The 22134-nt window shown below is 46.6% G+C and overlaps 1 long non-coding RNA gene across 1 annotated transcript in view; it reads right to left on the bottom strand.

The window, feature by feature from the left end:
* The window catches only part of LOC138492735 (uncharacterized), a 58281-nt gene that overhangs the window by 16529 nt on the left and 19618 nt on the right, over positions 1-22134 (bottom strand). The gene's annotated exons all lie outside the window — the stretch shown is intronic.

The following is a 22134-nucleotide window of genomic DNA, read 5'->3' as shown; positions in this document are numbered from 1 at the left end:
CCTTTTGACACAAACACTTTTTTACCCTGTGGAAGACAGCAGACTAACCATAGAGCTGTTTACCTGACATGTTCCAACACAAGGGTCTGGCAGAGTCAGGCAATTAACCAGAATCACACACACCTGACGGCCCTTTCCTTTACTCACAGGGATAAAAGATGGAGCATGAGAGCACAAGACGAGCAAGGCAGACCGCACGTCGAGAGAGCTAACTCAGCACGGCAGTTCAAGAGGAGGAGAAAGACGGCGCAAACCAAGAGGGTAATAGCGAGAGAAGCTACCTTGTTCTTTCCAACAAAGGCCTGTCAGACCTCCATGGAAGGAATCGTAAGTTCGCGAACAATAGCCAGCGTGTGTTGCAGCAGATGTCAACAGTACACATGACCCTCCTCCGCTGATAACAAAGCCGGCGAGAGACGCTTGTCTCACTGGTACGAACCTTGACTCCAGATAGAAAGAAAACCAAGTGGCTCATCACATCCGGCAAGTCGAGGGGAGAGCCGATAAGAATCCGAACTGTGTTGAACAAAAAGTAGCAAACGGCTCATTGAACTGTGAAATACAAAGAACTGTTGATATCGCAAAACGGGGAAAACTAGCACCAGAGGAGTCCGGCACCATGTGGGTGCTCACTCAGAAAACTCTGGGCGATTACGCGATTGTTGAAACTACCATTACCAGAACGCCTTGGGGAAGGTGAGAAGGGCGTCAACATGGAAATACATGGGTCTTGTAAAATCCTCTGTACAGTCAAAAGTCTTTGACCGACAGATGACTGTGAAGCTAAGGGAAGTGAATTCTACATCGTAAGAAATGAATGAGAAAGCTATGATTGACAAGATTGGCAAGAGTGAACCTGAACGAGGGATGCTGATAAAGAGGGGGCGAAGCCTAAAGCCCTGAAACACAGAGGGCCTCATTATGACTCCGGCGGTAGCCGTGCCCGGCAATGGGGACTTATCGGGGCATTACAGCCCCAGTAATTCCTCATTGCGGGCACCGGAAAAAACTACTCCCCATTCCCATTCGAGTCCCATTTGACACAATGGGAATGGGGAGGGCGGTAGCACCGGCACCGTTCATGAATAGTGCCGGTGCTACCATCGAGGACTGCGAGCGGGTGCCGTTCGACCCGCCAGGTCAGACCTGGCAGGCTGAAAGAAACGCGCTCACAGAACTCAGAGTATGCCGGTGCAGTAACAACAGTGCCGGTAGTTTACCGTCACCTTTGTTACCGGACCGGCACACTTATAATGAGGCCCAGTGTGTTGACAAGTATGAATCCGGCTGAGGGATGTCCACAGTGAACTGCATAGAAAGCATTTAAGATCTGTGAATGTCAAAAACAAAACTGCATAGAAAGCCATAGTGAACCCCATAGTGGGAGGCAAATAGCCAAGTAGGATCTGAGCCCAGAGGAGGGGGATCCAGGCTTGAGAAGCCTACACCCACCAACCTCTGAATGCAACAAAGAAAAGTCCAAGAGGGAAACCCTTTGAATGCATACCAATCCAGAGTGAACCCGACAGAGAGAAGTTGATATTCGAGAGGGGTCTGTGCCCGGAAGAGGGGGACCCAGGGGTGAAGAGCTATCACCACAGTACAACCATAGAAGAACTAGAACTTTTTGTTGAATCTTTGTTTTGAAACTTTGAACCTATCAGGCCCCCAAAAGCAGGAAACCATAGCTATCAGAGGTCCTGGTATCATTAAAGAACTTTCTGGGGATCTGAGCCAGGAAGAGTGGGATCCAAGGGTGAAAAGGAATCACCCAACGTGCAAGCAGAAAGGAACTTTTGTTTATTATTTTGAATACATCAGGTCCACGGCGGCAAGAGACTTTTTGTAGAAAAGAGACTTAACCACCGAAGGCCCTGATACCTGAAAGCGGAACTGTTGGCTCATGCTGGGAAAGCTCGAGCGTGTGCTGTGCTCCGGAATCCTACCTTCTCCCGTGCTTAAAAGGTGTGGAAGGGAGACCGAACCATGCCATCCTGCTCAACCGTCTCCGTGATAACCTGGGTATCACTGGTCAGGCTCTGGCGTGGCTGACCTCTTTCCTTTCCAATCGACCCTCCCAGGTCAAACTTGGGTCCTTCCTCTCTGACATCTTTTTCTCCACCTGTGGTGTTCCCCAGTGATCTAATCTCTCTCCCTGGCTGTTCAACCAGTATCTGGCACTCCTTGCCCACCGCATCGCCGGCCTCTGCCCCAACTTTCAGTGCTATGCGGACGATACCCAGCTCATTTTTCAGGCTACCCTCGGCCTCCTCCTCTCCTTCCCTCATCTCTGACTGTCTGCTATCCAGGAATGGTGTGCCGTCAATGACCTCTGCCTTAATGCCAGTAAGACTGAGATTCTACTCATCAGCACACCCACTCCCACCTTCCCTTCAGCTCTCTGGCCAGCCTCTCTTGGCCCTCTTCCTGCTCCTACCTGCAAGGCAAAAAACCTCGGGGTCATCTTCGACTCCACACTCTCCTTCTCTCCTCATATATCTGACGTCTCTAAGAAGTCACACTACCAGCTGCACCTCCTCAGAGGTATTCTTCCCTTCCTCTCCTTCCCCCAGAAGCTCACTGTCTCCCGAGCCCTGGGTCTCTCGAAGCTGGACTACTGTAACAGCCTCTATCTTAATCTGCCTGCCTCCACTCTCCGCCCTCTGCAACTCATCCAGAACAGAACTGCGAGACTTGTCCTTGGCCTCAAGCCCAGGGACCGTATCTCTCCAGGACTGAAATCTCTACACTGGCTCCCAGTGGCTGCGAGGATTAAGTTCAAAACCCTCTGCATTGTCCACAAGGCCTTCTGGGGCCTGGGGCCTAAATACCTTCAACTCTCTCTTCCTAAATACCTTCCTTCCCGAGCCCTTCGCTCATCCGTCTCCAACTCCCTCAGGGTCAGCCGCTTCTCGAAGCAATGAGCTGGGGGTAGATCTCTCTCCGCGGCAGGGGCCTCCCTCTGGAACAGCCTTCCTGCCTCCCTGCAACTTGAGGAGAACCATCTCCGGTTCCGGAAGCACCTCAAAACCTTCCTCTTTGCTTCTGCTTTCTCTCTCCCTCTCCCCTGCTAAATTCTTCACTGAGACTGCACTGAATCTGCAACTGGGCCACCCTCACCGACCTCGGTCCTGGGCCCAGCCACTCTCCACTTGCACTGCCTCCCCGGCAACCCCTGCACTGTGGGACTGTCTCTGTATCCCTACAGCCCCCCCTTCCCAGCACTTGTCTGCACTTACCTTGCACTTGCCACCAGCTGGCCCTATTTATTTATTTTTTATTCTACTTACTTTATACTGCACTCCCCCTCCCCTTCCCCTTGCACTTTTTCCCTTCCCCCTCCCCCTGCACTTGCGCGGTCTGAATGACACCTGGCCTAGTAGGATCGTTGTCTGTCTTCCCCTTGTTCCCCCCTCCCTGCCTCGTCGCGCCTTGAAACACTTGTGTATAGGCGCGTTACAAATGCCATATCATATCATATCATATCACCAAATCCTTACTTATTATTTGTGAACACTTCCTTCTTTCTTATGAACACTATCCCACACTTCTTTTGTATTTAGCGTAAGGATTGGCAATTGTTTTTTTGTTTAATATAGGCCCATTTTATTTGAAGAGACGCCACTAGGACTGCCTTATTATTGTTTGATGGTTGATGCTTGCTCCCATCTTAGATTTAGGTTTACATTAGGCGTTTTTCCAACCTACCTTTACAGTTTAATAAACGCCCTTGAACTGTGATCACTTGTGTCTGTTTTTACTGTTGCCACCATGAGTTCCTTATACTTCTAATTGTATCTATTCTGGGTGCAGGGAACATCGAGGTAGAGGGAGAAAGTAGTCTACTCATTTTAAATAGTAGTATGATAGAACTCCCAATCGTAGTACAGAACATAAATCCAGGAAAGGGGTATGATTCAAAGGAAATGCAAACATTGTAAAGCACCATGAAAGCAGCAGAATAATGGGTCACGGAAATGTCTGCAACAACTGAGGTTAAAGGTGGATGAAACGACTGGGGAACAAGCTATACTAAAGAGAGTAGAGAAGTCTCCTTTGAAGCTGAAAACAAAAGCTCAAGGATCTCGCCAAATAACGGACACCTTTTACTCTGGTTTTTTGCTAAAAGGCCAAGGAGACATCACACAATACATGAGCCGTGTAGTGGGAGGTGATGGCTCCGTGGACCTGAGTAAAATGTCTTGTGTACCCAAGTTTTGATGAGTCCTAAGATCTGAAAGCATTTGAGGGAAAGAAACATGATATATGGGTAAAGGTGGGCAAGGGGGCATGGGGAAATGCCGGCACTTAAACGACCTATGCCCTAAACCACAACTGAAGAGTGTGTTACACCCTACTGCCAATCCATGCAAACAAAGAGGAAGTCCCATTAGAGCCACAGAAAGTTCATCCAATGTTGAGGACCCTGGAGGAAAAATAATAATATAATGCATTTAAATATTAGGGGCAATAGTCAGCACATAAATGACGTAGAACACAGAAGTCAGCCGATAAGGAAGGGAAAGGCAGTGCTAAAAAAGCAGGAAAGGGCAATGGGAAGCAGGATGGCGAAGTTTACCATCTATAGTTGGGTCGCCTTTTTGAACCCTTTAAATCGTCAATATATTCTGTCCCTGGTCTTTGAAGTCCCAAGCCTGCGCTTGGTAAATTCCAATGATATCCAGCAGGTCGAGTTTGTTTATGAAGACTCTATGGACATGGTAAAAGTATGTTTGGACATAATAAAGAACGTGATCTTGACTGAATGTGAAGCGTTATTAGCTCTGGGGTACGAAGTGTTTGATAATTTAAGCTCAGTGTGCACCAAGTCTTCCAACCTGCACCCCAAGGTAAAGTTCGAAGAGGAGGTCACTAAAAAACATCTGACTATTAGGTTGTCTAATGAATGGGGGCACCCAAATCACTGGGAAAAAGTTAAAACCAATGAAACAAGAGAGAGGTCAGCTATGACTGGCCCATGATCGTTGACACTTTACATAGAACACCACAAGACAATGAGCAGTGCGCATGACACCGCTAAATAGCATATTGGGCCTCATTACGACCCAGGCGGTAAGTTACCGCCTGGGCCGTGACTTTACCACCATGGCGTAAACTACGTTTACGCCATGGTGGTTGGCGGACTTACCGCCCCATTCCGAGGTCGGCGGGGCGGTAAGTCCCCAATCCCCATTTACCCTTCCCCATTCCCATTTTTGCCCCATAGGGCATAATGGGAGTGGGGAAGGCGTTAATTACGCCACCGTAAATTACGGTGGCGTAATTAACTCCATGGTCCCTTAGCGCCATGGATTTTAACACCTGCTAAAAGCAGGTGTTAAAAGCGCCATGGCGCTAAGGGACCTCGTAATTGGCGGTAAGGGGTCGGCGCAGCTAACGCTGGCGTAAACCCCTTACCGCCAGGGTCGTAATGAGGCCCATTATCTTGGAACTCAAGGGGTTTCTCTAACATAATACAAAAATAAAGGGATTCAAGTTTTTTCCCATTGTTTGCCTGCAGGAAACCCTTATGATGGATCCACCCACAATGGTTGGCTACGAGGTGTCTTTTAATAAAGCTAAGCAGGGTTTAAAGGGTCGCCCTGACAGAGGGTTGCTTATAGCCTTGAAACACAATCAGGAATGCGTTGGGAGACAAAATGTAACAGAGAGGAGTGACATGCTTCTGACTATGTTAACATGGAAAGAGCCGGTGTCAAAAACACCACAACAATCTCCTTTGTTTAATATGTATTTTAACCGTAGTAGTGCTTTTTTAGATGAATGTTTTGCTGAATTCTCATATTTAATGTTAGGAGAAAGCATTGAAGAGGGAGCATATAGAATAATACCCAGGGACTTCAATTCAGAATGTCTACATGATCAGTGGTATTGGAAGCCGGACAGGGCAAGCGTCTCTAGTAAAAAAACGCATCAGAGATCAATCAATAAAACACGAGTTAGAGGCATGGGGCCTGGCTCCCCTGAAAGGTTCAATGCAGGGAGATATTCCCCCAAAATTCTCTTGGCACAATAATCAGTGGGGATCTAGCCATGACTATGTTTTGTTTCCTCGGATCTGCAAGCCAGGGGAGGAACACTAGACATAGCACATGCATCCTCAAGTGACCATTGCATGGCGGTATATGCGGCAACAATAACCAGATTTGTATCAAAAGCAGCAGTGAACCTAAATGTGGAGATTAATCCAATGGATCGCAGTGTGAGGTGGCACCAAAAAATTGCAACATCATTTAATGGGTTAATTTCGGTCCAGTATAATGGCATAGATTATGCAGACCTACAGAGTTCGAACCCACTATTCGATCTATCTTGGGAAAATTAACGTCTTCCAAGATCTTGGCAAAAAGGTAACTGATCATTCACAAACATGCCTTTGACCACGAGGTTCAAAACGGAAGAGAGAACTATGCACTAACCTAAGAGTATTGCAAAGAACGAGGCCACTACCAATGTTAGAGATGTGCAATTTGAAAACGAAATTTAAAAATGGGAGACAAGGTCTCACATTTCTGATGTTGATTACCGATGCAGAGTTGTGTTTTAGGAAATCGCACTGACAAGTTTTGGCCCCTGATAAAATCAGAAGGAATTGATTTTTCAAACCCAACCAACAACAAAGCAGGTATGGATTGACCATTTGAAAGAATTACACACTGTCAATGAATTGGAAGATCCAGTCGGCTATACTTGTCATAGCTGGTCGGGGGCCATTATTTGGGAGAGGGACAATATTGTAAATTTAATCAAACACAGTAAAAAATCAAATGCACCAGGCCCTGACGGTTTGTCAACTATGACACTAAAATCTGACCGGTTTTTGTGATCTAGCGTCCTTTCTGCATTGTATGGTAACATTTTATCGACCCAAGTGATTCCACCCTCTTGGACGTTGGCAGTTCTGATCTTGGTGTTCAAGGGGCTGGGGGGTATATATTCTCCCCACTGAACTATAGAGCAATCTCATTACTGGATACAACAAACAAAATATGTGCTAAAATGTTATTAAACAACTTGCAAACAGGGTTTCTAAAATCACATAACTTGAACATTTATTAAGCTGGTTTTAAGAAGGGAGTTGGTACAGTGTTAAACAGTTGTGCAGTCTTCCTTTTGGATAGACAGGTGACGGAACAGGGAAGATCAGTGTGCCTCGCCTTCTTAGATGTCAGCAAGGCCTGCGATTGCATAAACTGAGCAGTTCTTTGGAAAGAAGTATGTCATTGTGGTTTTCCATTGCCCCTGATAAGTATATTAGTCGCCCTACATAAGGATAAAAAAAAATAAAAGGTGAGGCGTGACGCTCAGGGATCATGCACTAAATGGATAAACACAAATTGTGGCCTTCGTCAAGGGTGTGTCTTTGCCCCTTTTATATTTAATTTGTACATTTAAACATGTGCTCATGCTGGGATTGAATATGGACCAACCCTCCGTACATAGGACAAACCTAAGTCCAGTATTTAAACTATGCTGATGAGACAATTATCTGTGAATGAAAATTATTGGTCTGCAACAGCTCTTGACAGTATAAAAAACTGAACAAGAGTACCAACAGCAACCCCATACACAAGTTTCAGCCTTGTTGGGCATCATCAGTGAGGTGGAGCTGTGCCTCTCTGAGCACAATGAGCAAGGGGTCCAATGTCTGAATGGCCCTAGGACACTTAGGGTGACTAATCCTAAGGCCCTTGAAAAAAGCAAAATTTGGTCATGGGCGCCCCTCTATGAGAACTAACACGGCCTGTTCTATGGGATGGTACCCACTGTGGAGTCTGCAGCCACATTTGAGCTCACTGTACCTTTCACAGATGGGAAAAATCCATTTGCATGGAAGTCTTTGTCCGCCCACATGGACAGTCCAGCACCGAAATGCTATGGCAACTCCCTTCTGAACAAGTATACCAACAGCAACCCCATACACGTGTTCAGCCTTGTTGGGCATCATCAGTGAGGTGGAGCTGTGCCTCTCTGAGCACAGTGAGCAAGGGGTCCACGTCTGGATGACCCTAGGACACTTTGGATGACTAATTCTAAGGCCCTTGAAAAAAATCAAAATGTAGTCACTGAACTGTTAAGGCTAGACAGATTAGAGGGCGGGCAGTGTGATGCACTCACACGGATCAGGGAGTGGACATTTTGTGTTGCACCTTATAATGTGAGCCTGTCCGTTACGCTCAAAGATATATGATGGGAACCTATCCATTGCACTTAGAAGATCCATAAGTTAGCCAATGTAATGCATTTAAGACATATGCAAGTATCCTTCATTTTGCATTTTGAAGATGTCTGATGGAAGCCTATAATAGAACTTAGAAGATGTAGAGTAAGACTATAAGGGTAGCCTGTCTATTTCGTTACAGAATCTTATGATCCCAAGATCTTATGGTAGCCTAACTGTCACGCCTAGAATATGTATTAGGATTGCCGGCCTATTACACTGAGAAGACGTGATGGTAGCCTGCCTACAGGACATAGAAGATTCTATGAGGGTAGCTTATCGTTTCACACAGATGATCATATCATACAGCGACATCAAAGATAAAGCTCAGTCTGAGGTCAAGGTACGTATAAACGCACCACTTCGGTGGGCATCTATCCATCCATACACATTAGAATGCAGCAACGATCACAACAAAATTTGGTCTTGCTGGACACATATCAAGCCTCTTGCACTAATGCACTTCTCGTGACCTCCCTCATCACCATTCCACATGTCTGACCCTTGGGTTGCTTACTAGAGCATAGACAGCCCACCTAACTCCTTATCTCGGCCAAATGTACAAATGCATTCTAATCCTTCTGACAATTCTCCATACCTTGGACTTCAGTCCACAGAGGGCATTGAGGCCATATTAATGGGATGAAGGTGCTATATAAATGACCAATTACCAGATTGAAAAATATAGTAGTAGTTTAACTAAATTATGTGGCTTCAAGCGGCACATGGCGGCGATCGTCCCCATTTATTAAGAAGGGAAATAGTTAAATAGTTTTCACCAGGAAAATTACAAACCATCTCTCTAAGTGACTCCTCCAGATTAGAGGCGTCTGCAGCATACATTAACATCATTACAGACCCACCTCTCTTTGGGGAGTGCAGGAAGCAGTGACTAGAGAGGCGTGGAAGAGAATTACCAGGAGTATGCGGGTAGGGAACAGAAAAACAAGTATTCTGGGAGGTGCGGTTTTGAAGTGCAATGGGGTTTGGGCTTCTAGGGTATTTATCAGATATGGAAGGGACGTCGGGTTGGGACAGGATAGATATAATGGGAGGAAGGGAGGCATATGTAATACAGCCTACAAAGGTTTCAAAGAGCTTGCCCTCTTCTCCGGTACACTACAGCGTCTCCCTTTGGTTATTTCTTCAAGTAAAACCCCAGGCTTCCCCATCCCGGTGAACCCTTCTCGCTCACTCACACCTAGATTTGGGATCTGAGCGGAACAGCCCTTTGCTGGCCACCTGAATAAGGGTTTCTCGAGGCTCACTATGTGAGATACCTTCAAGTATTTCACACTAGTCAATCCACACATGCGGCAAAATCTTCTTTCAATCGAGAGGTTATGATGTACACCCTGTATCATCTGCAATGGTAGCTGGTTTATCTGGAGTCGTAGCATCAACGGCCGCACTTGAACTCAGGAGTAAACATGACGGTGGTTTAAGATAATGGTGCATAACATTAGCTACATACTTGTAGATATGCAGTGTGGACAAATGGGTGTAATTCTTTACCCAATCCCTTTGCTGCACTTTGTTCTTATATAAACCTTTGAGAGCTTCATAATCTGTGCCCCTTTCAAAGTCATGAAACCAGTCAATCCTCCTAAAGCAGTCTGTATTCAAGTCCAACAAAGTCACAACCCTTCCCGCTCGCACCAGGCTCGGTCGAATAACCACTCTCCATCAAATTCAACAACAGGCATTTAGGATTCACTTTAGATATAATGTAAAGAGCTCCTCTTCTAATCAACACCTGACTGCTGAGTGGTAACAAACGTAGTTTGAGTCTAAGATACTCCATGGAAGTGGAAGATGATGCATTCAGCGTACTACGCCAGAACAGGCCCTCCAATACGTTAAGCCATGCCAGGTCATGCATAGCCAAAGTCTCCAATCCCTATAAAATTGCAGGGCAGTAGCATTGCTTATACCGCATATTAATTCCCTCCACGGAGTATCCAGCTGTGTGCTTTGAAAACCTGCTTATTAGATACGTTAATTGGCGGGCCTTCTGTTTTTTTACTTCCTTGATATTACTAGCCAAAGCAGGCAGTCATTTCTACCCCTAAATAGAGATGGCTGGCCACATATTCAATAGACCCAGATAGGAGCCTCAATGCCACACTATTTACCCTTTTCCGTGAAACCAGCATGCATTTGGTTTTACTCCTATTTATCGTTAATCACTTTTCTGTCGCATACTTCAGGAGTTCATTACACGTCTTTCACCCCCCCCAAACCCCTCTCCCCGATAGTTTGGTAAAAAGAAAATCATCAGCGTAGAGCATTCTGGAGAAGGGGAAATTTCCAATTTTTGGTGGGCAATGCGCTTTCAGCAATAAACGAGGGGGGAAGGTCTGCCAAGAAGAGGTTAAACAACGTGGGGGCCAGCACACACCCTTGCTTGACCTCCCAGGTCAACCATCAACTGGGTAGACAATGCTCCCTCGCTTTCAGCTTCACTCTTTGCCTTATTATAGATAACAACCACGACGGGCATCCTAGTCCCTCCAATTTCTGCCATAAGACAATCCGATCCACAGAATCGAACGCAGCACAGAAGTCCATGTAAATTACGTATAACGCCAGACTCCCCCTGGTGGCTGCCCCTGGAATAAGTCGGTCCAATAATCAAATATTATGGGTGGTGGATGAACCAGTGGGAAAGCAAGTCTGGAGAGGATATAATACGTTGTTCTCCGCCACCCATTCTTGAAGCGCATTTAGCACAAACGAGGAAAATTGTTTGCCAGTAACATCTAGCAGAGAAAGGAGTCTGTAATTCTCAGGAAATGATCCATCTCCTTTTTTATATACCGGGATGAGAATGGCCTGTTTCCATGATACCGGCACCCTCTGCTCAAACATACCTTATCGAATAGGATCTTTCAAATCCTAGCCCAACAGCTCGGATTACTTTTCAAAACCACATTTGAGAGGCCATTGGGCCCAGGCACCCTAGAGCTTTTTAAGTTTATTATAGCAAGCTCGATCTCATCAGTGGAAACCACCAAAAGCCATATCTCACCAGGGTTCTCCACTTCATGTGTTACCTGCTCAACTACTACTCTGTGTCATGACCACTGCTTCCAAGGAGTCAGGAGCAGCCCAACGCCCTTGGGAGCAGGCTCACAACATTCATTGGTGACGCCAGCAAGTCCCTTTAGGGACCTTTTGGGCCTTGTCCTGGCACCGGTGGTGCCAGGCTCATTGTGGGGACTGGTCCCGGCACAAGAAGCGCCGGGCTCATAGCAAATACAGAAGTGCTTGGGTGGACCTACCTGCAGCAGACCATGCTGCTTCCTTACCGACAAGATGATGTCTTCATCCTCTTCTGGCAGGAACTACTTTTCCTCTGGGTGGGGCTGGCACCACTCCCTAGGACTGGAACTCTTCTGGAAACTGGAACTCTTTTTCTTACCTGGGCGAGGCTGTGGAAGAAGACGCCTAAGCACTCCTGTGCACTATTTAAACCACACCCGATTGGTGCAACGTGCTTCGCGTTATTCTGCATCAGCAGCAGGATGCTCACCGTGTCAGCTCCAGGGAATCTTCCATTCCAGCTCCTGTGAACGCGAAATCTCCGGATTTACCTGATGAGAATCCAATCTTCAGTCTTCAGCAGCATCTGCAAAACAACAAAAACACAGATTAGCAAAGTCAAGGTCAGCGCTTCAACCTACCCGATCCACCGGAGTGTTTAAGGTATTTGCCGCATTCTTTCTCCGCCATCGAGCCCTGCAAAGACAAAAGAACATTGGTTAGTAACGTTCTGTTTCTGAACGGCTTACCTGTGCGACGTACGCTCCAAAGTCAGCTCGCACCGCACTCCGCCACCTGCAAGGCAAAAGAGAGACATTAAGGTGCGTTTAAAGGCCTAGAACAGACTTTCTACTTACGTGCCTTCATATGCTCCATCATCTTGTTCACTCTTCGGCACAAACCTGGGCATCATCTCCGGCGCCTTCATCATTCTCCATCTGAAAGGAAAAAACATTAAGGTGCGCATTAAAGTACTGTGGCATTCATTCTACTTACGTGCCTCCACGAACTTTGGCATTCTTTCGCCATCATTTCTTCTCAGTGAACCCTGCAGAAAAGGGACGTTAAAAGAGAACATTAAGGACTTTGATATATGCAAAATACGCTCGTGCAATTAACGGCGGCATCGCTCTCTACTTACCCTCTGCAATCAAGAGGCTGATCCCAAATCCAGTGAAGTAACTGGACCCAGAGCCCCTGCACAAGACGCAGGATGGAGAGCCCGGCATTCACCTATTTAAGGTGAGCACAGTTAGCAACCGAGTACCACGGGAGGAGAGAGTGTGGGGGTAGAGACTTCATCCAACCTTCCAGCTACTAATCCCCTGATTTTTCCACTTGTAGACATCTCACCCTCCAAGTCAAGCTTTCGGTGAGAAGGGGGCCAAACCAGGGAGCCAAACGAACCCTACGCCTAACATTGAAGACGGTTTCACCGCCCAGCCAAGACCCGCGCCTCCGAGGGAACCAGGTGAGCGTTACAGAACGCGAAGCCATACCGCATATTTCCCGCCCAGGCGCAATGGAAACCTCAGACACAGACCAATTGGCCCAGCTGCTTGGGGAGTTGAGGGCAGAAGTACACGCAGCACGCCAGGAAACGAATGCCTTAAGGAGAGAGTTAGTTGTTTCTAAGGAGCGAACTGATGATCTTGCCAGACAGTTGTTACAAGCCCAAGCGGGACAAACTCCTCTGCCCGCCTCGGGAGGGAGCCATGCTCCAACGACTTCCACTAATCCGGTGCAGATTAATCTACCAGGAAATGTACCTTTGGCCCCGCCCGAGCGTTTTTCTGGTGATCCGAAGAGATTCGCTGTATTCTTCAATCAGTGTCGATTGCACTTTTTGTGTAGACCTGCCGCATTCCCAACGGACCAGGCCAAGGTGGCCTTCGTGCTCTGATATCTTAGTGGCAGTGCCGCAGATTGGTCTATACCTTTAGTGACTCAGGATGACCCTGTTCTTCATAACTTCCAAGACTTTCAAGCTAGTATGGAGAGATTGTTCGCACGACACTCCCAGGGTCAGGCCTTGGATAATGAACTTCTTTCACTACGACAGGGTAATCAAGACCTCTTGGATTACATTGCGTCATTTAACAGACGAGTGGTGGAAACCGGATGGCCGGAAGATAAGAGAATCACGCTTTTCTACAGAGGCCTGCGAGGGGAACTTAAAGACGTTCTGGCCCAGGTGGTAAATCCGCCACAAGACTGTTCTGAATATATCGATCTGGTGGTTCAATTAGATCACAGGCTACAGAATCGGAAGGCCGATCGTTCCAGATTTGAATCTCGTGTTTTTTCAAGACCACAGAGCTCCGCTAAAGGAAATGATTCCGTGGAACCCATGCAAATTGGGGTCGTGAAAGGACCCCTAACCCAAAAGGAACGGGAAAGGAGAAGACAATTGCAATTATGCCTCTATTGCGGAAATTCAGGACACTTTCTTCGAGATTGCCCGGTGAAACCAAAGAAGAAGATGGTAGGAGCATCCGATAAAGGTGCCGAAGGTTCTGAGTCAGAAAACGACCTCGCCCGACAAGTGTAGAGGTCCGCTTGCCGAGCGTTAAAACCAGTTCTTTGACCTCGCATTTCGTCATGCCTATGGTCCTCGTGAGTCCAGAGCAGCCTAATCGTATGCATGCCATAAAAGCATACATTGATAGTGGCGCGATCGGCAATTATGTGGATTGTGAAATGGCCGCCAGGATGAATCTACCTCTTTGTCCTAAGACGGTGAGAGACGTCATTACCACCGTGGACGGTACGGAAATAGCTTCCGGACCAGTAACTCACACCACCTTGGAAGTGACGTTGGTAGGCCAAGATGGACATCAAGAGAAGATCGTGTTTGACGTGATCAAGGCCCCGCAGTTTCAAGTTATTCTGGGAATCCCTTGGTTGGAGAAGCACAATCCTCAAATCGACTGGCGAGCAAAGACAATTCGGTTTCCAGAATGCGCTCCCACCTGTTATCCTCAGCCTCCCAACAAGCTGGCAGCAATCTCCTCTGAGACTCCACAATTGCCTCCTGAATACCGGGAATATCATGATGTCTTTCGGAAAGATCAAGCTAACACCCTGCCTCCTCACAGGTCATACGACTGTCAGATAGACCTGATTCCGGGATCCACTCCTCCGTGCAGTTGAATTTATGCCCTTACCGAACCAGAAATTCTTCACCTAAGGCAATATTTGGACCAATACCTGGCTAATGGATTTATGCGTCCTTCAAAGTCCCCAGCCTCTTCAGCTCTGTTCTTCGTTCCAAAAAAGGAGGGAGACCTGAGAACATGTATAGATTACCGTGCCCTGAATCAGATAACAATCAAGAACAGATATCCGTTACCTTTGATCCCAGAACTACTAGACCAAGTTAAAAGTGCCTGCATTTATACTAAGTTGGACCTCAGAGGAGCTTACCATTTGGTACGAATAAAAGAGGGCGATGAATGGAAGACGGCCTTTCGTACTAAGTATGGATTATTCGAGTATCAAGTAATGCCCTTTGGATTATGCAATGCACCGGCCGCTTTTCAGTACTTTATGAATGACGTCCTCAGAGAACTCATTGATGTGTGTGTAGTTGTCTATATTGATGATATACTGGTCTACTCGGCCTCTGAGGCTGATCATCGAAAACACGTCACAGCGGTACTGGAGAGGCTCCGTCAACACAGACTTTGTGCCAAGCTGGAGAAATGCGTTTTTCACGTTACTGAGGTCGAATTTTTGGGATTCATTTTGTCACCTAACGGAGTTCACATGGACTCAAGAAAAGTGGACGCTATTCTTAAGTGGCCCTCACCAACCTCAGTAAAAGGAGTCCAAAGCATGTTGGGCTTCGCCAACTTTTATCATAGGTTTATTCCAGACTTCTCTCGAATAGTTCAACCCATTACAGCCCTTCTCAGAAAAAACAAACGTTTTGAATGGTCTACGGAGGCCGAACAAGCCTTTCAAGAACTGAAAACTAAATTCATCTCAGCTCCGGTTTTAAAATATCCCCGCCCGGAACTTCCCTATATTGTTGAGACCGATGCCTCCAGTCTCGCGATGGGAGCAGTGCTTTCGCAGAGGGACCCAGAAACAAACCAGTTGCACCCTGTGGCCTTTTGGTCCCGCAAATTTTCGGCTCCCGAAATCAACTATACCATTACCGATAAAGAACTTTTAGCTATTAAGTACGCCTTTAAGGCCTGGCGGCACTATCTCCTGGGAGCCCGACACACAGTCACTGTCATTACGGATCATCGCAATTTACAATACTTGAAATCAGCCAAAGCTCAATCCTCTAGACAACTCTGTTGGGCTTTATTTTTCGCCGAATTCGACTTTGTAATTACTTACCGACCAGGCAACAAGAATGGAAAAGCAGATGCCCTCTCCCGAGTGGGAGTAGATGAACTCACGACTAGTCCTGAACCCGTACCAATAATTCCGGAACAAAGAATCCTGGGTTTAATTAACACACAATCCCTTGAAGATATTGAAGCAAAAGTTAAAAAACGTATAACTCCAGCAGAAATAAAAGATTGGAAACTCAAGGGGAAAGATTTTACAATGGAAAAAGACTTACCATACTTTCAAGGTAGATTATATCTGCCATGTACGGATTTACAATCACAGGTCATCTCATGTTACCATGACTCCTTAATGGAAGGGCATCCCGGCATTGCTAAAATGTCTGAAAAAGTAAAAAGACATTTCTGGTGGCCATCTTGGAGGAAGGACATTAAAGATTTTGTAATCTCCTGTGGTGTGTGCGCTCAAAACAAAAGTCAGAAGGAGAAACCATCAGGCCTCTTACATCCAACAGACATTCCTCCTCACCCGTGGCATACTCTCTCCATGGATTTCATCACGGATTTACCACCATGCTCCGGATATAATACGATCTTAGTAATTGTGGACCTATTTTCTAAAATGGCTCATTTTATTCCATTGAAGGGGTTACCCACAGCTTCAATTCTAGCCCGGGAATTCCTCGAGAACATCGTTCGGTTGCACGGCTTTCCTTCAGTTCTAATCTCAGATAGAGGAAGTCAGTTTATTTCCCACTTCTGGCGGAGTTGCTGTCGCTTAGCCCAAATTGACGTAAGGCTTTCAACCAGCCATCATCCCCAGAACGACGGGCAGACCGAGAGGACCAACCAAACTCCGGAACAATATCTACGCTGCATGTTGCAGCAAGCAGAAGGCACTTGGAAACAAATCCTCTGGATTGCGGAGTACGCTTATAATAATTCAGTCCATTATGGAACTGGAAAAACCCCTTTTTTCCTCTTGTATGGAATCCACCCTCGCACCTCAAATCTCGATCCACCTCAGACTCTTGGAACACCTGCTGTAGATCACCTGCACTCTACAATCACTCAAGCCTTTAAGGAAGCCACTTCTCATCTTCAGCAAGCCAAGGAACATTACAAGAAGGGTGCAGACCAACATCGAAAGGAAGCTCCCCAATATCAAGTGGGAGATCAAGTCTGGCTGTCCACCAAACATTTACCCTTAAAAGGACCACGTACTTTCAATCCACGATACCTGGGACCTTACCCAATCACTGCCATAATAAATCCAGTGGCAGTTAAATTGGGCCTACCTACTCATATGAAAGTTCATCCCGTCTTCCACGTTTCCTTACTAAAACCCATGCAACCTGGAACCCGTTTGACAAAATCTCCAGACCCTATCCTAGTGGATGGAGAACTGGAGTTCGAAATTCAGAACATCCTAGACTCCAAGATCTCCAAATCGAAGCTATACTATCTGATTGACTGGAAAGGTTATGGCCCCCAGGAACGGTCTTGGGAACCATCGGAACATGTGCATGCACCCCGTCTGGTCAAGAAGTTTCATCGAACTTTTCCCGACAAACCAAGACCCCCGGAGAAGACGAACTTGGGAGGGGCCATGAGGGGGGGTGCTGTCATGACCACTGCTTCCAAGGAGTCAGGAGCAGCCCAACGCCCTTGGAAGCAGGCTCACAACATTCATTGCAGACGCCAGCAAGTACCTTTAGGGACCTTTTGGGCCTTGTCCTGGCACCGGTGGTGCCAGGCTCATTGTGGGGACTGGTCCCGGCACAAGAAGCGCCGGGCTCATAGCAAATACAGAAGTGCTTGGGTGGACCTACCTGCAGCAGACCATGCTGCTTCCTTACCAACAAGATGATGTCTTCATCCTCTTCTGGCAGGAACTACTTTTCCTCTGGGTGGGGCTGGCACCACTCCCTAGGACTGGAACTCTTCTGGAAACTGGAACTCTTTTTCTTACCTGGGCGAGGCTGTGGAAGAAGACGCCTAAGCACTCCTGTGCACTATTTAAACCACACCCGATTGGTGCAACGTGCTTCGCGTTATTCTGCATCAGCAGCAGGACGCTCACCGTGTCAGCTCCAGGGAATCTTCCATTCCGGCTCCTGTGAACGCGAAATCTCCGGATTTACCTGATGAGAATCCAATCTTCAGTCTTCAGCAGCATCTGCAAAACAACAAAAACACAGATTAGCAAAGTCAAGGTCAGCGCTTCAACTTACCCGATCCACCGGAGTGTTTAAGGTATTTGCCGCATTCTTTCTCCGCCATCGAGCCCTGCAAAGACAAAAGAACATTGGTTAGTAACGTTCTGTTTCTGAACGGCTTACCTGTGCGACGTACGCTCCAAAGTCAGCTCGCACCGCACTCCGCCACCTGCAAGGCAAAAGAGAGACATTAAGGTGCGTTTAAAGGCCTAGAACAGACTTTCTACTTACGTGCCTTCATATGCTCCATCATCTTGTTCACTCTTCGGCACAAACCTGGGCATCATCTCCGGCGCCATCATCATTCTCCATCTGAAAGGAAAAGACATTAAGGTGCGCATTAAAGTACTGTGGCATTCATTCTACTTACGTGCCTCCACGAACTTTGGCATTCTTTCGCCATCATTTCTTCTCAGTGAACCCTGCAGAAAAGGGACGTTAAAAGAGAACATTAAGGACTTTGATATATGCAAAATACGCTCGTGCAATTAACGGCGGCATCGCTCTCTACTTACCCTCTGCAATCAAGAGGCTGATCCCAAATCCAGTGAAGTAACTGGACCCAGAGCCCCTGCACAAGACGCAGGATGGAGAGCCCGGCATTCACCTATTTAAGGTGAGCACAGTTAGCAACCGAGTACCACGGGAGGAGAGAGTGTGGGGGTAGAGACTTCATCCAACCTTCCAGCTACTAATCCCCTGATTTTTCCACTTGTAGACATCTCACCCTCCAAGTCAAGCTTTCGGTGAGAAGGGGGCCAAACCAGGGAGCCAAACGAACCCTACGCCTAACATTGAAGACGGTTTCACCGCCCAGCCAAGACCCGCGCCTCCGAGGGAACTAGGTGAGCGTTACACTCTGGCTTTTAGCTGCTTTAACCATTCACTTCCACTAATAGAATTAACTATTTTTGTTGTCTTATTTCCTTTCACCTTATCCAATGTCTGCCATATGGTGCAGGGTTCTCTACTCCTCAGGGCTCTGACCATCTGTTGCCACTGAGTTTTTTACAGACCACCACCATCTTCTCAACCAGTCCCTATACTCTTGCTTTACCTTGTTGCTTTTACTGATAATCTCACCCCAGATACCCCCAGCTTTATTGATCTGCCTTAACTTTCTCATATGTCTTTTTGCATCCCGTATAGCAATATCAAAGATGCTAGTTTGTTTTTTTGCATCTATAGCCAAAGGTCTACGTACCACAGTACCAGTATCAGATGCTAACTGTCAGCCATTCTTTGATATCATTCACATGGCAGACTTTTAAAAAAGTCAAGTAAGTAAGAGGAGGCAGCGTTCATTTTATTGATGTTAGCAGGCGTCCAACATATGAGGTTATCCGTATGATTTATATAAATTCCACTGACACCCCTAGGACTACTGCCACCCTCAAATTCTTCCATCGTTAGAACTAGCATGCAATGGTCACTAAATTCTGTTGGAACAGCGTGCATTTCTACCACCTTTTCCAAGCACGCACTACATCCAAAGAAAAAGTCCAACATTGCCATTTTTAAACCCATGCTCCAAGTAAATTGTCAGGCATCTTGGCAAATTGTCAGGGGAATCACCCTTGATCCAACCGTTTATTAAAGTAAGGTCCCACTCGTTCAGAAAGGATACCCATTGCCTGCCTTTTAGGTTTGCTCTAGTTTGCATCATCATGGAATCTTCCGACACATTTTTGTGGGGTAAACACTTTTTGTGATCTCTGCAATATCCATTAAGATCCATTCCCAAAAGAATAGCATCATGCCATGTGCAGAGCTGATAAAGATAAAGAACTGTTGCCTGAGCCCAAATGGTGTAAGGGACAACATGACAGTGTCTTCAGCAAAGTGCATGATCGGGAGACTTTCACTGGCGAGCTCGGGGGCATCAGTGGGAATATTTAGCAACTTGTGTATGACTCTGTTGATAAAGAGACAAATCAACTTAGTGGCCAGGACGCACCCCTAGCGTACGCCCATCTGTAGGTCTATATGCTTTGTGGCGTGCCCATCAAGATTCCATTGGACCACAGCCTCATTCCTCTTGCATGAGCATTTGAATAGCCCTCAAGAGAACTGCAGGAATCGGAAGACGCATCAGAACACTCCAGAGCCTTGCCCGGGGGACCCTGTCAAAAGCTGTGCACGGGTCAATATAAGGTGCATATGCATAAACCTTCCTCAGAATTACTAGTCTTTCTAGCTATATTGCTAGTGCAACAGCCCGCAATCGGGGGATTCCTAGATGGAGATGATAAAGCAGCCCCATTAGTACCAACCTGTTCAAGCATCTCAGTGTGACTGGAGGTCATCCCCCTGGGGCCTACAGAGGAGGCCAGCATTTGAACGTTCCTCCCCCCTCTTGACCACTTTCTTCCCCACTTCACATATATCCAATGGATCCTTAACCGGATCTACTTTCAGCGGGGCTTTATTGCGTACTCTACTCTTTGATCCTGGGGATGGACCATCAGGTATCGGTTTGTCCAAAGTTGCCGTTTCCGGCATGTTTGCTACACAGTTTGGTTAGAACCAGCTACTAGGAAGATCATTGCCGTTTATTTTTGCCCTTGCACCAACTCCTCCATTAATATCGTGTAGTAAATTTGTAATCTCGGTTATCAGGCCGTTTACCTCCTTGATAGGCTCAAAGAGTTTATACACCTTTTTCTGGGGCACCTCCAGGGGAAATATACAAGTTAGCCTTCCTTATTGCCCTCCATGTAGAGGTAGGGCAACGGCCCTGATCTACACCTAAACCTGGGTTACCAAATTAAAATGAGTGTAGGCTTCATCACGATTTGGGAGGTATCCCGGCGGTTAATGCGCCGGGATACTGCCCAACAGTGTTAGCGTTACAGCAACTCGGTCCTGCGCAATTTGTGCTGGATCCAGAGTTGCAGTGGCACTGTTAATCCGCATTTATTTGGAGTCCAGCAGTAATAGCGCCAGCGGTAATAGTGCCGAAAATGGGCAGAAATCTCCAACTTTCCGCCCAAACTTGGGATTGGGCAGAGCAGTAATACGGCAGTAATAGCGTTACCGCTGCATTTTTACCACTCCACCCAACCCTGTGTGTTTATGCTCAAAGTTTCAGGATATTGTCGCTAAGTGCCGACTAAAGAGTAAAATCGCTATCGACAACTGAAGATTACTAAAGAACCAGCAGATTGATTAGTTGGTAGAGTAATGAATTTAGCGACACAGCATTTTAAAATAAATACTGTTAAAATTCTTGTTGACGCTGCTCATTCAGTAATAATTAAAACCATTTGCCCTACTAAAAATAACAGTAGCAATAGTGCATATGAAATCAAGTCCCAAACCAAGGTAAAAATAAAAGTTAAAAGTGAGCGGGGGACGGTCGACTGCTAAGAGCGCAGCCTTAGTCCGTCTCCCTCTTCCCGCTCCACCCCGTCTCTATACTGTTGCTCTATAGAAAGGTGTGATGCGATTAATTATCAGAAATCCTCAGAACTGCAAACTGCATCAGGAAATACCAATCCAACGCATAGTATCACTCCAGCTCCTCAGTATTGGGCTGGCTCATCTGGTCAATCAGTGCTCCTCGGAGAGTCAGTCAAACAAGGCAAATATCGTAGATACAAGGATTGGGCTATGTAAGGAACTCATGGTGGCAACAGTAGAGACAGACAAAAGTGATCAGACTTCAAGGGTGTTTATTAAACTGTATAAATGGGTGAGAAAAACACCCAATCTAAACCTAAATGTAAGATGGGAGCAAGCTACGACCATCAAATAATAATAAGGCAGTCCTAGTGGCATCTTCGCAAATAAAAAGGGCCTACACTAAAAAAAAAAAAACTATTGCCATTCCTTACTGCTAAGTTACAAAAAAGTGTGGGATGATTTTCACCAGAAAAGAAAGAAGCGTTCACAAAATGATAAGTCAGGATGGTATCTCTGGGGTCTACCTTACCCATGTTTTTAGCACAGGACAAGGCGGGACTAATGAGCACAACATACAACTGGGCTTCTCCATCTTGAGGTTACAGTTCTTTTCAGCGATATCAGGACCTTCTGTGGCCAAGTCTTTTTTATCCAAAAAGCCTCATTACAAGGTTGCTGGTCCGGTAACAACAGTGCCGGTAAGCTACCGGCACAGTTGTTACCAGATCGGCAAACTACGAGTTCTGCGAGCAGGTGCCTTTCCGCCCGCCAGGTCTGACCTGCGGAAAGGCACACGCTCGCAGACCTTGAATGGTGCCGGTGCATCCGTCCTCCCCATTCCCATTGAATCCAATGGGACTTGAATGGGAATGGGGAGTAATATTTTCCGACGCCCGGCAATGATGAATTACCGGGA

The sequence above is a fragment of the Ambystoma mexicanum genome, chromosome 10, assembly GCF_040938575.1.
Source record: "Ambystoma mexicanum isolate Mex_15411 chromosome 10, UKY_AmexF1_1, whole genome shotgun sequence".
NCBI classification, from domain to species: Eukaryota; Metazoa; Chordata; class Amphibia; order Caudata; family Ambystomatidae; genus Ambystoma; species Ambystoma mexicanum.
This window is presented reverse-complemented; position numbering and strand designations above follow the sequence as displayed.